Here is a 15,668-nt window from a genome sequence, read left to right on the forward strand (position 1 = left end):
AGACCTTCTTGCCGCCGAAAACCTCCGCTCCCTCTTTTGATGGTGTATAGTCGGGCTTCCGAGCCTTTTCTGCCCCGGTTTTTACAAATTATGGTTGGACATTTAGACCTTCTTGCAGCCGAAAACCTCCGCTCCCTCTTTTGATCATACATTGTGCATTCGCACCTTTTCTTACCCGCTTTTTACAAACCATGGTTGGCCTTTCACACCTTTTAGTAGCCTAACAACTCCGCTCCCGCTATTGATTGTGTAGAGTCGGGTATTTTAACCTTTTCTTACCCGCTTTTTACCAATTATGGTCGGACATTCACACCTTCTTGCAGCCGAACACCTCTTCTCCCGCTTTTGATGATGAATGGTCCGGCATTCTTACCTTTTCTAACACATTTTTCAGCAATTATTGTCGGTCATTCACACCTTTCTCATCAGCTTTTTGCAAATTATGATCTGACATTCACACCTACTTGCAGCCGAACACCTCGGCTTACGCTTTTGATGGTGTATATTTTTGCATTCGAACCTTTTCTTACTCGCTTTTTACAAACCATGGTCGGACATTCACACCTTCTTACAGCGGAACACCTCCGCTCCCTCTTTTGATGGTGTATGTTCTGGCATTCGAACCTTTTCTTACCCACTTTTTACAAACTATGCTCGGACATTCACACCTTCTTGCAGCGAAACACCTCCGCTCCCTCTTTTGATTGTGTATGTTCGGGCATTCAAACCTTTTCTTACCCGCCTTTTACAAACTATGGTCGGACATTCAAACCTTCTTGTGGCCGAACACATCCACTTCTGCTTTTGATGATGTATAGTTGGGCATTCACACCTTTTCTTACCCATTTTTCAGTAATTATTGGTGGACATTCAGACCTTCTTGCAGCTGAACACCTCTACTCCCGCTTTTGATGGTGTATAGTCGGGCTTTCGAGGCTTTTCTTCAACGGTGTTTACAAATTATGGTTGGAAATTCAGACCTTGCAGCCGACCACCTCCACTCCCTCTTTTGATCATACATTGTCGGGCATTCGCACCTTGTCTTACCCGCGTTTTACAAACCATGGTCGGACATTCACAGCTTCCTCTCCACCATACTTGCATGGTGGGATATTCACACCCACTTGCATCCGAAGACCTCCGCCCCCACTTTTGTTGATATTTAGTCGGTCATTCACACCTTACCCGTTTTCTTGCAGCCAAACACCTCTGATCTCGCTTTTGATGATGTAAGATTGGGCATTCAGACCTTGCTTTTCCTACTTTTCACCAACTATAGACGGACATTCACACCTTCTTGCAGCCGAACACTTCTGCTCCACCTTTTAGGTTTCTATCACACCTTTTTTTTCACCGCATTTTATAGATTATGGTTGGAAATTGTCAACCACTCATCCGAAGACCTCTCCTCCCGCTTTTGTTAATATATTTGAACTTTAGTCAGACATTCACACCTACTTCCAGCCGAATACCACCTCTCTAGCTTTTGATGATGTATGGTCCGGCATTCTTACCGTTTCTAACACATTTTTCAGCAATTATGGTAGGACATTCACACCTTCTTGCAGCTGAACACCTCCTCTCCCACTTATGATCATGTGCGGATTGATTATCGAAAATTTTCTTTCATGTTTTCTAGCAATTAATGATGGACATTTAGACCTTCTTGCAGCTGAACATCTCCGCTCCCGCTTTTGATCATACATTGTCAGGCATTCGCACCTTGTCTTACCCGCTTTTTACAAACTTTAGTCAAACATTCACACCTTTTTGCAGCCGAACACAGCCGAATTTGGGCATTCGAACCTTTTCATACCCACTTTTTACCAACTATGGTCGGACATTCACACCGTCTTACAGCGGAACACCTCCGCTACCTCTTTTGATGGTGTATGTTCGGGCATTCGAACCTTTTCTTACCCGCTTTTTACAAACTATGCTCGGACATTCAAACCTTCTTGTAGCCGAACACATCCACTCCTGCTTTTGATGATGTATGGTTGGGCATTCGAACCTACGTGTGGCCCGCTTTTCATTAATTATGGGTGGACATCCACACCTTGTCGCAGCCAAACACCTCCGCTCCCTGTTTTGATCATGTATGGTTGGACATTCGAACCTTTTCTCACCCGCTTTTTGCAAACCATGGTCGGCCATTCACAGCTTCCTCTCCACCATACTTGTATGGTGGGATATTCACACCCACTTGCATCCGAAGACCTCCGCCCCCACTTTTGTTGATATTTAGTCGGTCATTCGCACCTTACCCGCTTTTGGCAAACTATGGCCTTCTTGCAGTCAAAAACCTCTGATCTCGCTTTTGATGATGTAAGGTTGGGCATTCAGACCTTGCTTCACCTGCTTTTCACCAAATATAGTCGGACATTCACACCTTCTTGCAGCCGAACACTTCCGCTCCACCTTTTAGTTTTCTATGGGGCATTCCCACCTTTTTTTTCACCGCATTTTATAAAAACACCACAGGAACACCGTATTGAGGCTTTGTTCTGAACGCTCATTCGGTGTCGCGTTTCTTTCAAGCAATTCTCCTGGTTAGCCCGCACTCGGCTCGCTCCCAGAGCCGTGTTAAAGTCTGCTTCGCATTCACTCTCTTTTCTCAGCAGATTAAAAGAAAGTTTCATCTTGGGCTCCCTGAAACTTCCATCCTGTACCACTGTTTGCTTTTTCACAAGAGCAGAGGAGAGCGCACCGTTCCCAGCGGCACTGCAGTACCGGGTCGATGCTTGGAGTGAACGGAGCAAGCTCCTTTTTCAACTCCTATTGATACAAATCCATTTAATATGTAGTCCTTGCATAGATATATCACATATTAAACTGATAAGTACAGATACTACACTTGATCTTAGCCAAAAGGCCGATAAGCGATATCTGTCCACTGGTTCACGTCCGAGGGCCCTTCCTGGCACAATGCGCACTTGTAGCGGTGTTCTTTTTATGGCCATAGTGTCACTTTGCACCTCCGCCCACCCGCTGCACTGAGCACTCTTCAGCCCTTTTAAATGGTATAACTTTACACTACCGCACGCTCCAGCGAGCACCATTCAAGCAACAACTTTGGACTCCAGCTTTGAACATCGGCACAGTCGCAACAAGTAAGGCGACTCTACTCAGCGAAGTCACTCCGCACAGTAACAAGATTTCTTTTGCACAGACAGAAAGGGCTTCACCCCCAAAGGTAAAGCCTGCCAAAAATAGAAACAATTCATTAGTGCTGCTCTCCACAGAAGTCTTTAGTAAAAGGCGAAGGACTTGTACGTTATGAAGAGAAACCAGAGTACGATTATCCATCACTGCGGGAGCAGGGCATCAGGCTAGTTGGCATAGCCACCTTCCCCATGGTGAGCTTTGCTTGGTTGAGACGCTTGCTCCCCCCCCTTGCTCCTCGGCTGACCAAGTAGGAACAATCGGGCCCTATTCGATGGCTGCCTTGTCTTTTACTCTGTGCAAAAGACAAGGCAGCCACAAAACAACACGGGAACACCGTATTGAGGCTTTGTTCTGACCGCTCATTCGGTGTCGCGTTTCTTTCAAGCAATTCTCCCGGTTAGCCCGCACTCGGCTCGCTCCCAGAGCCGTGTTAAAGTCTGCTTCGCATTCACTCTCTTTTCTCAGCAGATTAAAAGAAAGTTTCATCTTGGGCTCCCTGAAACTTCCATCCTGCACCGCTGTTTGCTTTTTCACAAGAGCAGAGGAGAGCGCACCGTTCCCAGCGGCACTGCAGTTCCGGGTCGATGCTTGGAGTGAACGGAGCAAGCTCAGACATTAAACTTATAAGAACAGATACTACACTTGATCTTAGCCAAAAGGCCGAGAAGCGATAACTGTCCACTGGTTCACGTCCGAGGGCCCTTCCTGGCACAATGCGCACTTGTAGCGGTGTTCTTTTTATGGCCATAGTGTCACTTTGCACCTCCGCCCACCCGCTGCACTGAGCACTCTTCAGCCCTTTTAAATGGTATAACTTTACACTACCGCACGCTCCAACGAGCACCATTCAAGCAACAACTTTGCACTCCAGCTTCGAACATCGGCACAGTCGCAACAAGTAAGGCGACTCTACTCAGAGAAGTCACTCTGCACAGTAACAAGATTTCTTTTGCACAGACAGAAAGGGCTCATCCGCAAAGGTAAAGCCTGCCAAAAATAGAAACAACTCATTAGTGCTGCTCAACGTTGTACTTTGCAGTAAAAGAAAGAGCAAATCTAAAGATTCAGGAATCCGAGAATAAGCTTACTTCCATGAGTTCTTCACGATTTCGGATTTTGCTATAAAATGAATTCCTTCACTCAAACTAAATTAAAACTGCTAAACCGCTAATCTGTTACATGCAAGGCAGATGTCAAATTCACCGAAATAGGATCTAAGGGTATTTGGCCAATCGAGCTGTAGCAGCTTCGGTAAAAGAGTATAAGTTGAAGAGTTTGTGAATAAAGGTGTGCGCACACATAGTGAGTTGTAGGAAAATAGGCAGGGAGCAATGCCGGCTGGGGTATAGGTTCTTGTATGTTGTCTGACTGTTTGATTTGAATGTGTTGTGTAAGTGTCCTGTTGAATGTTACATGTTTGGGCTTTGACACGCTTCACTGTGGTTGTTAACTGTGTGGTGTGTCCTGAAATGTTATATGTTTGGGCTGTGTGACATGCTTAATGCTTTTCAGTAGCAACCCACTTATTCATATATAGCAAATGACAACATAAGAAGTCCGGACATACTTTGATAGTAGTTGTAGAAGTATCCTTATTGATAATAGATAAACTAATTCATAGTGATAGAACAGTAGATGAACAGGTGCCTGCACATATCTCATGAAAATAAAATGGGTGTATGATTGCTGACGGCAGAGCAATACTGCCAAACTTATGAGTTCTTGTGGCAAACTTGATTCAGTGTCTTGACGTGTATACGTTGTTTCGCTGACTTGTCACAAGAAACAAAGTGTGTTTGATAAGATCCGACCATTTTATTACGGGAGGATCAGTATGTATGGATTCTGATGTGACTGATAAACCCATTCGTATCTTAAGCATAATCTAATACGTGAGACAACGCCCTGGCACACAATCAAAAAAAAAAAAAGAGAGAGCGGTTTTGTGTCCCCACAGTCCATAACGTAGAAAAGAGAGAAAAAAGCCTTTCTGATTTGTTGTGTGTGCTCACAGTGCAGAGTGTAGAGAAAAGAGAGAAAAGAAAGCCGTTTTGATATCACGGGTGTTGGGACTTACACACACACATTTCTGAATTGAGAAAGGAAATTATTTTAGAGGAAGCACTAGAGTTTAGATCCCACATTTGTTGATAGGCATTCATTTAATTTTTCTTTTAATCAGTTTTAAAGTGAATACTAACTGAGAAATGAAAAAGGTGAAGAGTTTAGAAGCTTGGTTCAAGAGCAAAACTTGGTTTATGATCAGCTGAGTCTCTAAACAGAACAGCAAAGGGCTTCATCGAACATTTAAAAAAGATTCAGATTGTTAGAATATCCAGAATTTATAGGAATGGTGGTGATTACTCTTATTTTCTAGAATGGAAATAACTGCACCATGTCTGTTTTATGAATTTAAGGGGCTAAAAAGTTTTGTTCTCATTTTTCTATGATTAACCGAATGTATGTGAGAGTCCAAAAAGACAGAAGGGTTACGGCCGAGCGCTGGACCTTCCAAAAAAGATGAGACAGGCTGGACCCGTGCCATACTAGTTAATGCCTGTCTGTGGATAACAGGTTCTTTAAACTCTCACACACACAAACTCACACACGTTCGCACACATACACCCATACACACACACATTCTTGAACTTGCTGCAAGATTAAACCTTTGCATTAACTGACTCCAGCAACTCTGAGTCTCATTGAGAGACTTTTCTCAACAATTGGGTCCTCAAACCAGATCTCAACGTTTTTTCCACTTTCCAGGGTCGGAGCTGAAACCGTGCACGGGGGAGTCCAGTACTTCTAATGAAAGACGCCCTGCTGAATTGCGGTAATTAGGGGCCAGTGTCCACTGAAAGGGGGAAAAAGGGACGAGATCGTACTTTTGAATCAATGGCCAGAAGTCATTGGCAGTGCAGGCATCAACAATAATGGTGTTATTTCATCCATTAACACTTAAGGTACCTCATGCAGTGGCTGTGATATGGTTACTTAACAAAATATCTTTACCAGACATCTCTCCTACATAACAGTTCTTCTTTCACAGCCACACCTTGTTGTCGAGAGATGTGCTACACTTAATCCATCCACACTGCTACCTACCCCACAGATGGAAAGCCTCATGATTGCATGTCAGAAATAACCATCAGTGTTTTACCCAGGCCAGACTTAACTGATATACGTTATGAAAATGCAGAAATAACTATATTTATTCAACAGATCAAGGAAAAAAACCCTGATGGCACAAATGCTACAGGATTTGCAGTAGTAACAGAAACTGAAGTTTTCTTAAAACAACCACTACCAAAAAATTACTCTGTTCAAGCAGTCGAATTGGTAGCTTTAACTGAAGCTTGTAAATTAAATAACAAAAAGGTTGTTAACGTTTACACTGACAGTCAGTATGCCTTCTCAACTGTACATGTGTTAACACAGCATTGGAAAAACAGGTATGTTGACATCCACAGCTAAATGTATAAACTACAAATATTTTAGCATTATTAGATGTTATTCAATTGCCATCTACAATAGACTCGTATGAATGACCGGAAGGAAAACCATACTGCCAAAGAATTTGTTTAAATATGCTGCAGTATTGAGCCACGGACCATGTCATGTCTCAACAGGAGGGATGGAAGCAATAATGAACCAGGTTTTTACAGCATATGGTTTTACTAATTATTAAAATTTTTTTTTAGAATAAATAAATGAATAAAGTTTTGTCTAGCAGGTCAAATATGTGCAAAATACATTCCACAGGGCAATCTAAGACCAAAACGAAGATAATTCCCTAAGCCAGTGTATCTTTTTCAACATATTTGTTTGGATTTCATTATTTCATTATTTTGTAGATTTCATTGAACTAAATTAATGTTAAGGGAAACGATTCTGCTCAGTGACAACAGAGGTTTTTACCAAATGGTCTGAAATATTTCCACGTGCACAAGCAGATGCACTCTCAGTAGCAAAATCACGGGTAAAATAACTCATTTCTAGATTTGAAATTCCTGAAAAGATCTTCAGTGATAATTTGACACACTTTGTAAACAATGTCATCTCACTGATGGCAAAGAACTTAAAATAGACCTTAGAAACCACTGTGATATAGAAGGTTTCGCTAACACATTGGAATTGTTTTACTATTTGCATATGCATGTGCAGTGAAGAATTGCTTGCTGCTGATAAATGCAAAGAAGAACAGCTTACACATAAATGCTCACATATAGGCTGCTGAATGCAATGAAGACCTGCTTATCCAGTAAAGTTCAATGTCAATGTGTAATATTCAATTAGGATTTGCAAAACAGTGAAGTTAAACAATGAATGGGTCCATAGTCGGTATGAGAAGACTACAGGAATATTTACCTGGGTGTACGTTCAAACAGAGATGAGAAAATTGCGATAAGTTATTGTTTGTTTGTTTGTTAGTATGTATATGAATGTTATGTGTATAAACTGTGTTGAGTTGTAGTTACTCAGTAGTGTCTCAGTGAAACAACCGACGGGGGAAGCCTTGCGGTGACAACAAAAGCAGTGTTTTACTGATCAGTCAAGTTGCTCCAGTGTACTCCATACAAACTGGTTGGCTACTGAAGGGATAGAAAATGGGGAATACTTGTTTTAAAGCAAACAAGGAATTAGATGGGAAAAATACATGTTTTAACGGGACCCAGACAATATTAAATACTCAGACAGATGGGAGAAGAAGTGTAGTTTTGTAGGAAATCACAAAATTATTATATAAAATTAGTGAAATCAATTGAAGAATGCCTTTCTGAAGAGCTGTTTACCACAGATGAGCAGCTTTGCGACCAAGCACATTGTAGATCGCTTTACTGCCAAAATGATCTAGTTTAATGGATTGGTTTAGACATGCATAACAGCATTTTAAGAACAAAGAGAGAAACAAAAAGGGACAACGCTTCATGGTGGAAGGTGATGTATAAATAACTGTGTATATGATGAAGGAGAGACCATTTGAGCAGCACAGCCATTTCGCAGCACAGGGACAGCAGTCCAAGTTAAAGGATCTCCCACGTGGTATCACCTGTCACACTGTGTCAAGGCATCAAAAGAAGAAAAAATCCCCAAACTCAAGGACAAAGAGACGAAGACTCCGGTGAACGAAGAGAGAGGACTTACAAACCAGAAATACAAAAGGATGCTCGATATCAAGATCCAGAAGAAGAGGCTAACAATGCCACGAACACTTACGATGCTGGGAATGATGCCAGCAATGAACAGAGAAGAAGATTCAGTGTCATCAATCTGCAACACGTGCCTCTAATGAGGGGGTGAATATAGAATCCTCAACGATTACAACGTCTCTGGGAACTGTGACAACAAACAAGGTTTAAACCATTTTGATATATATTCTAACCTATTGGCTAAGGAATAGTGCTGAAAATGAGGTAAATCTAATCCACCACTGTCCTTGGTCTTCTGTAGGGTTTTTAAACTAATACGTGGTGGTTTGTTTTTCCACAGAAATTTGGAGATGCATGAATCTAGTGACTTAAACCAAGTAGCAGATGGTTTTATGGGGATCATTGAGAACAAATAGTTAACTTTTGGTAGTGTCATCATTTTAATGGTTGTAACTCTCCCCATAAGTGATATAGGTAAGGACTTCCAACGAGAGAGATCGTCCTCTACTCTCTTTAATAATTGCACATAATTTAGCTTTGTTAGCTCTGAGATTCTGGAGGAAATGTTTATGCTTAAATATCTAATATTACCTGACTGTAAAGTGATCGCAGGTATATTCTGGACCCTACAGTTAATGGGCAGAACTGTGGTCTTAGACCAGTTGATAGAGTAGTCACAAAGTGCCGAGAATTTATTTATGAGTGTGATCGTGTGAGTGAGAGACGTCTCTGAGTTCTGAAGGAAAAATAATACATCATCAGCATAAAGACTTATTTTATGCGCAATATTTTGGGGTTGGATGCCTTTAATATTTCTATCTTATCTGATAGCAGCTGCTAAAGGTTTGATGAAAATAGCAAAAAGTGAGGGAGAAAGTGACCAACCCTGTCTTGTACCTCTCTGCAGACTGAAGCTTGGAGAAGTTTGATCATTTGTCCTGACACTTGCATTTGGGGAGCTATATAATATCCTTATCCAGTTGATGAAGTGTGACCCAAACCCGAATTTGTTTTATGCTGCGAATAAAAATTTCCAGCTCACTCCATTAAATGCTTTTTCTGCATCTAGAGAGTCGATTGTGGTTTCCAAGTTGTTGATGGTAGAATAGTCTATGAGATTAATGATCCGGTTTGTGAACGAACTGTTGTGCCTACTGCTCTTCAGCCTGTCAAATGAAACGTAGAATTTAAAACGTGACAAATGAACGAAGACCCAAGGAGTTGAGTCGTAAACTAATCAATACTGTTTTCTGTGCGAGGACCCGTCAGTCGAGGAGTTGAGTCATGAACGAATCAATACTGTTTCCTGTCCTGCTGACTGAGCTTATGAAGCTGCCGCCTGCCATGTGGTGAGGAAGGGTACTGCATGAAAATGAACGAATCACTCACTGAGACAACTCGTTACTCCCGAGTCATATAAAAAATTTGTTCATATCGAACGAATCGCTCACGAACGACACATCACTATCTATTTGACGAGTTATGCATGAATTCGGATTTTGCAATAAAATTAATTCCTTCTCTCAAACCAAGCTCAAACTGCTTTGTCCTTCATATTTATCTACTTCTAATCTAGTTTCAACAATAAACAACCCCACATCATATTTGCTCTTCGCCCAAAGATCATTGGGCACTTCAGCCAACATGGGTATCGAAGACAAATCTTTTTCAGATTAAAAACATGCTTCAAAATGTGATTCTGTGGTAGGAATTAATTCCACAGTTCTTTGACAATGCATTGTACTCAAAAATGTTTTTTTGTATGCTGACAATTGTTCAGAAAACATCAAATTTGGATCAGCAGGTGAAACGGTCCAATCTGTTTCTTTCTGACATGTAGCAACAAACTCTCCCACACCTTGTCAATGCCAGTGTGTAGGTTTGGCCAAGGAAATGTGAGGGCGAGTACCACAAACATTAAAAAAATCGAATTGGTCTGGAGTGAGCGACACAGCCAATAAAGTAGGCGCACATATTTTTTCACTTCTTCTCATAGTCATTGTCAGGCCCCAAAGAAATGTGTGATGTGCAGTGCAAATCAGCAGGTTGCATGAAATCAGAAAGGGGTGAAACTAACGCTTTTGCTTCTTCCACTAGTTGTTTTGAAAAAGGAGAGCTGGGAAGTTTCCACTCATAAGCATATGTAAGTGCAGATTAATCAAACTGCACTGCTGTGAAAACTTTGTCAGGCTGTAACATAACGTTAACACCCTCTGGTGTAGAAGTTAAAATAATGCCTAATTTACACATGAGATCACAGCCCATCAGGTTAATGGGACACAACTCTGATAACAAAAATGAGTGTTTGAAGGAGAGCCCATCGGGAGTGACACACGCAATGGGTGATGTCATTTTCTCCTTCACAACCTGGCCTGATGCAGACATAGAGTAAACGTGGTTTCCACTTAACTTTGGAGGACAATCAAACTCCCCTGACGTCACTACTGATGAACATAAGTTCCTATATTCTGAGAGAAATATCTTTGCTCTAGGACGGAAATAGCATGCAAAACTTTACTACGTGAATCACAGTCGGCAAGCGTTTCTTCACTACACAGAGCAGGAAAAATGTGTGAGTGTGTTTGTGCTATCACCCATTAGTGGAGGCTCCGCTGCCGCGTGACGTCCAGAACCTGCCTCCCACCCTCAGTCAGCCTTTTGCCCAATTTCATCATTTTTCAGCTGTGGACACAGCCACAGTAAAAACAAATATTCGGATCATAGCTCTGGCGTGGCCCATTTCGACCTCCTCTCCCACACGTCCACGTCTTCGACTTCGGCCTCGTCCTCTGTTTACACCAACTGCGTAATACATGGTCATGGCTGCCAAATGCAGCTCCTTTTCACACTTGTCCTATATCTTACGCTTCTCAACTTGGTTCTGAGCATGGCGAGCATATCGGCGAACGTCAGCCAAACGAGGACCCTCACACCATCCCACGTAAATGTTCTTTACTTCAGTGGCGGCATCTGGCATGAGGCCTTTAATTATTGCATTGCATGCAATACTCTCCCATGGTCCTGATTCATTACCCAAATCCCTTGGTCTCTGATGACCGCTGTGCTTGCTGACTTCCTCAAGGATGCGGTGTACAAAATCATCAGTCCCTTCACCGGGTTTCTGTTTGCAGGTGTAAATGTGGGACATATTGATTTTGGTTGGAAATTGAGTGGTGATGGCTTGACACAGTCTTTGGATGGCTGCTTCATATTGAGCGTTATCATTATGTCCTTGTTCACTGTTGGTAGGTCGCAAATCCAGTTGTAGCATACTGGCCTCTATTTTGCAGAGGTCGGTCAGTTTGAACTTTTTTGCCAATATGCGACGCAATTCAACCCCGGTCGGGCAGAATTGTGCGCAGAAATCTCGCAACTCATCAGCAAAATGGGGTCCAGAAATCTCTGGATCTGGTAAGCATTGTTATGCTTCCATGATGTCAGTCTCAGTCCAGGGTCGATAAACCAGTAATGGTCCAGTGGGAACTGCAACTTTAACCATAGGCATGGTTTGAATCTGGTTTTGTTTTTTCTCACGTTTAGATCTCTGAAGTCCAGATTGTGGGTAAAGGATTTTTGTCACTTGCGTTAAAAGTTCTTGGGCAGGTACGCTGGAGAACCAAACGTCTTCCTTTTCCTCATCATCAGACCTATGTAACTGATGTTGTGAGGATGATGGAATTTCTTCCCGAGGGAGGATGGAAGAAGTCCCTTCTTCCCGAGAGCCAGAGGCTTGTGGCAGGGCTGGCTGTTGTTGTTGCAGGCGTCGTGGAGGGCAGGAGTCCAGGTCTGGATCTGGCACAGCGAAAGCGCTCAGGGTGGGGTAAAGAGGTGCAGAAGGAGAAAAAATGTTATCAGTGGAATATGGTGGTGGTTTAAAAGAAGATTCAGTCTTAATCAGAGCTGAATTATCTTTTCGTCCATATACTAAATTATTATCATCATTCCGTCATGGCATTTGTTTAACATTTTCCTTTCTTTCTCTTAATACACTTTATTTTTTCCAACATTCTATACCTTTCTTACTTCTTATTTAAACTTAATTTTCTTTTTTTTGCTTCATCTCTTTCTCATATTTGCAAAACTTTTCTTCTAATTTTCTTATTTCTAACATACTAAAAGAACCTTCAGGTGGAAAACCTCTGGACCATATTTCTTTTTCATTTCAACATGCTTAGGTCCCCCGGTAGGGTCAAAAGTCTGAGACCTACTGTTTCCCATTCTCAGACTTGGAATGGGGAAATACATTCCTTCACTCAAAGGACGTCTCCAATGAGGACCTTAATCTGTACTCACACTTCTTCGGAGTACTTCACACTTCTTCGGACTGCTTCAAAAGTTTCACTTACCCATGAAATCTCTGTCTCACTAATGACACAACCGGGAAACCCTCTTTTATTCAAATAAAAACTAAAAAGCAGTCCTATCGTCTCAGGCTATCATATTTAAAAACTGATCCCAGCGCTGGTATTCAGGAAAAGGACCTGCCAGTCCTCTCTCTCAGAAAAGGCCTTGGAGGTATGAGGCTGGAACAGCTACTTCAGTCCAGGCTGGCCATGCACTGCGGTCCGGTCCAGAGACACCAGTCGAGGGATCCTGTTCGTGACGCCAAAATTGTGGACATTGAAGGGCTTGTTGAAGGTGTGAATGTCCGACCATAGTTGGTAAAAAGCGGGTAAGAAAAGGTTAAAATACCCGACTCTACACAATCAATAGCGGGAGCGGAGTTGTTCGGCTAAAATAAGGTGTGAAAGTCCGACCATGGTTTGTAAAAAGCGGGTAAGAAAAGGTTCGAATGCCAAAATATACACCATCAAAAGCGGAAGCCGAGGTGTTCGGCTGCAAGTAGGTGTGAATGTCAGATCATAATTTGCAAAAAGCTGATGAGAAAGGTGTGAATGACCGACAATAATTGCTGAAAAATGTGTTAGAAAAGGTAAGGCAATACTTACCCATTGTCGGGCATTCGCACCTTTTCTTACCCGAACACATCCAGTCCTGCTTTGGATGATGTATGGTTGGACTTTCACACCTTTTAGTAGCCAAACAACTCCGCTCCCGCTATTGATTGTGTACAGTCGGGTATTTTAACCTTTTCTTACCCGCTTTTTACCAATTATGGTCGGACATTCACACCTTCTTACAGCGGAACACCTCCGCTCCCTGATTTGATCATTTATGGTCTGGCAATACTACCTTTTCTTACCCGTTTTTGAGTAATTATGGCCTGACATTCACACCTACTTGCAGCCGAACACCTCGGCTTCCGTTTTTGATGGTGTATATTTTGGTTTTCGAACCTTTTCTTACCCACTTTTTACAAACTATGCACGGACATTCACACCTTCTTGCAGCGAAACACCTCCGCTCCCGCTTTTGATGGTGTATGTTCGGGAATTCGAACTTTTTCTTACCCGCTTTTTACAAACTCTGGTCGGACATTCAAACCTTCTTGTAGCAGAACACAACCACTTCTACTTTTGATGATGTATGGTTGGGCATTCGCACCTTTTCTTACCCATTTTTCAGGAATTATGGGTGGACATTCACACCTACTTGCAGTCGAACAGCTCTGTTCCCACTTTTGATTATGTTTGGTTGGATATTCGAACCTTTTCTTGCCCGCTTTTTACCAACTATGGTCGGACATTCACACCGTCTTACAGCGGAACACTTCCGCTCCCTCTTTTGATGGTGTATGTTCGGGCATTCGCACCTTTTCTTACCCGCTTTTTACAAACTATGCTCGGACATTCAAACCTTCTTGTAGCCGAACACATCCACTCCTGCTTTTGATGATGTATGGTTGGGCATTCGAACCTACTTGTTGCCCGCTTTTCATTAATTATGGGTGGACATTCACACCTTGTCGCAGCCAAACACCTCCGCTCCCTGTTTTGATCATGTATGGTTGGACATTCGCACCTTTTCTCACCCGCTTTTTGCAAACTATGGTCGGCCATTAACAGCTTCTTGTAGCCGAAAACCTCCACTCCCTCTTTTGATCATACTTTGTCGGGCATTCGCACCTTTTCTTACCCGCTTTTTACAAACTATGCTCGGACATTCAAACCTTCTTGTAGCCAAACACATCCACTCCTGCTTTTGTTGATGTATGGTTGGGCATTCGAACCTACTTGTTGCCCGCTTTTCATTAATTATGGGTGGACATTCACACCTTGTCGCAGCCAAACACCTCCGCTCCCTGTTTTGATCATGTATGGTTGGACATTCGCACCTTTTCTCACCCGCTTTTTGCAAACTATGGTCGGCCATTCACAGCTTCCTCTCCACCATACTTGTATGGTGGGATATTCACACCCACTTGCATCCGAAGACCTCCGCCCCCACTTTTGTTGATATTTAGTCGGTCATTCGCACCTTACCCGCTTTTGGCAAACTATGGCCTTCTTGCAGCCAAAAACCTCTGATCTCGCTTTTGATGATGTAAGGTTGGGCATTCAGACCTTGCTTCACCTGCTTTTCACCAAATATAGTCCGACATTCACACCTTCTCTCAGCCGAACACTTCCGCTCCACCTTTTAGTTTTCTATGGGGCATTCACACCTTTTTTTTCACCGCATTTTATAAAAACACCACAGGAACACCGTATTGAGGCTTTGTTCTGACAGCTCATTCGGTGTTGCGTTTCTTTCAAGCAATTCTCCTGGTTAGCCCGCACTCGGCTCGCTCCCAGAGCCGTGTTAAAGTCTACTTCGCATTCACTCTCTTTTCTCAGCAGACTAAAAGAAACTTCCATCCTGCACCGCTGTTTGCTTTTTCACAAGAGCAGAGGAGAGCGCACCGTTCCCAGCGGCACTGCAGTACCGGGTCGATGCTTGGAGTGAACGGAGCAAGCTCCTTTTTCAACTCCTATTGATAAAAATCCATTTAATATGTAGTCCTTGCATAGACATATCACATATTAAACTGATAAGTACAGATACTACACTTGATCTTAGCCAAAAGGCCGAGAAGCGATATCTGTCAACTGGTTCACGTCCGAGGGCCGTTCCTGGCACAATGTGCATCTGCTTGTGCACGTGGAAATATTTCAGACCATTTGGTAAAAACCTCTGTTGTCACTGAGCAGAATCATTTCCCTTAACATTAATTTAGTTCAATGAAATCTACACAATACAGAAATAATGAAATCCAAACAAATATTAGTTTTAAAGTGAATACTAACTGAGAAATGAAAAAGGTTTAGAAGCTTGGTTCAAGAGCAAAACTTGGTTTATGATCAGCTGAGTCTCTAAACAGAACAGCAAAGGGCTTCATCGAACATTTAAAAAATATTCAGATTGTTAGAATATCCAGAATTTATAGAAATAGTGGTGATTACTCTTATT

At 42.4% G+C, this 15,668-nt stretch overlaps 3 non-coding genes and 1 pseudogene across 3 annotated transcripts; all 4 read right to left on the minus strand.

Moving 5' to 3' along the window:
- Positions 1–2,699: 2,699 nt before the first annotated feature.
- Positions 2,700–2,887, minus strand: LOC140276158 (U2 spliceosomal RNA). Its single transcript, XR_011908838.1, has one exon. It is a non-coding gene; the product is annotated as a U2 spliceosomal RNA (small nuclear RNA).
- A 298-nt stretch (positions 2,888–3,185) lies between these two features.
- Positions 3,186–3,299, minus strand: LOC140275871 (U5 spliceosomal RNA). Its single transcript, XR_011908579.1, has one exon. It is a non-coding gene; the product is annotated as a U5 spliceosomal RNA (small nuclear RNA).
- A 412-nt stretch (positions 3,300–3,711) lies between these two features.
- Positions 3,712–3,840, minus strand: LOC140276261 (U2 spliceosomal RNA; annotated as a pseudogene).
- An 11,270-nt stretch (positions 3,841–15,110) lies between these two features.
- Positions 15,111–15,298, minus strand: LOC140275974 (U2 spliceosomal RNA). Its single transcript, XR_011908671.1, has one exon. It is a non-coding gene; the product is annotated as a U2 spliceosomal RNA (small nuclear RNA).
- Positions 15,299–15,668: the final 370 nt, after the last annotated feature.

The sequence above is a fragment of the Leuresthes tenuis genome, unplaced genomic scaffold, assembly GCF_036924035.1.
Source record: "Leuresthes tenuis unplaced genomic scaffold, fLeuTen1.0.hap1 SCAF_18, whole genome shotgun sequence".
Classification (NCBI taxonomy): Eukaryota; Metazoa; Chordata; class Actinopteri; order Atheriniformes; family Atherinopsidae; genus Leuresthes; species Leuresthes tenuis.